Raw genomic sequence first — 1,488 nt, forward strand, 5'->3', positions numbered from 1 at the left:
AAATGGCTTAAGGGTAAAAACAAAACAAACTGACGATACCAAATGCTAGTGAGGGTGCACAGCACATGAAACTTTCATACATTGCTGGCGGGAATAAAAAATAATTAAGTAGCTTTGGAAAAACTTTTGCAGGTTTTTAATACAATTAAACATATACTCAAGAGAGAGGAAGATGGTGGTGGAGTAGGAGGACCATAATCTCACCTCATCCCACAAATGCAACTAGATATCTATCAATCATTCTAAACACCCCAGAAATCTACCAGAAGACTGGTAGAATAAACTCCATAACTAAAGGTAGACAAGAGGTATATCAAAGAAGATAGGAAGTAGGCAGACATGGTTTGGAAGAGAAACGGATCATCAGTTTGGAGGGAATCACAGTTCCAGAGAAGGGTGAGAGACAAACTAGCACACAGAGAGTGCTAGAATCTCCATAGAGATTGGCTTGGAAAGTGAGAAGGCCTGAATTTCATGAGTTCTTGAAACAAGTAGGCTTAAAGTCTGGAGTTTTAAAAAGTCAATATACTTGGTTCTGGGAGAACTCAGAGGACATTGGTCTGCTCTTGGAGAGTAGGCAGGTCAAATAGGCCATGGACATACAGCATGGAAACAGTGATCTGAAAACAGCCTGAAACACCCAATAAAGAGGGTTGCTCATCTCAAAGTGTGCCCCAAAGAGACAATGTTCATGGAGAGACCCCTTCTGTAACAAAGGAAATGGCAAGTGCCATTTCCCTCCCCAACCCTTTAGCATAAGCACAGAGACACCTGTGGGAACCAGAACAGCATGGACACTCACTACCTAAGTTGCCCACACCAAGCCCCATGCCCACACACACCAGTCGAACTACCTTCCCCATCATTCTTGCTTCAGTATCAGTGTAGCAGATCCCCTCTCCCAAAACACTGGCCCAAACACCTACCCACACCATATCTCCTGACCAGGGAATTTTGCAATACCTTGGTTCTGATGTCAGTAGTGACAAGTATCATTTCACAAGCAGACCAGAGCACACCTACTTAAAATGCACCACATTCAGGCCAGAGACCAAACAATACCCATAATAGGCAAAAATCCTCTGTAGACAACTGGCCTGAAGGATGAAATGTCCAGGACACAACAGCAGAGCACACACAGTATACATTGGAGACACTCTTAGATGCCCTAGGCCCTGAGGAACAGGAGACACTAAACTGGAGGGCACTACAGGATGTCTTCTTCATAAAGCCATTACCTTCAAGTATAGGAGACATAGCAGGCTTTCCTAACACAGAGAAACAGGCACAGAGACTTAGAAAAAATGAAAAGACAGAGGAATTTGTCCCAAAAGAATAACAGGACAAGGCTACAGCCAGAGATCTAAATAAAACAGGTATAAGTAACATGCCTGATGGAAAATTTAAAATGATGATCATAAAGAAATTTCTTGGAAAGAAAAAAGAGTGGAGGACATCAGTGAGACCATTAACACATAGATAAGGAAT

The sequence above is a fragment of the Canis lupus genome, unplaced genomic scaffold (genome assembly GCF_011100685.1).
Source record: "Canis lupus familiaris isolate Mischka breed German Shepherd unplaced genomic scaffold, alternate assembly UU_Cfam_GSD_1.0 chrUn_S581H743, whole genome shotgun sequence".
NCBI lineage: Eukaryota > Metazoa > Chordata > Mammalia > Carnivora > Canidae > Canis > Canis lupus.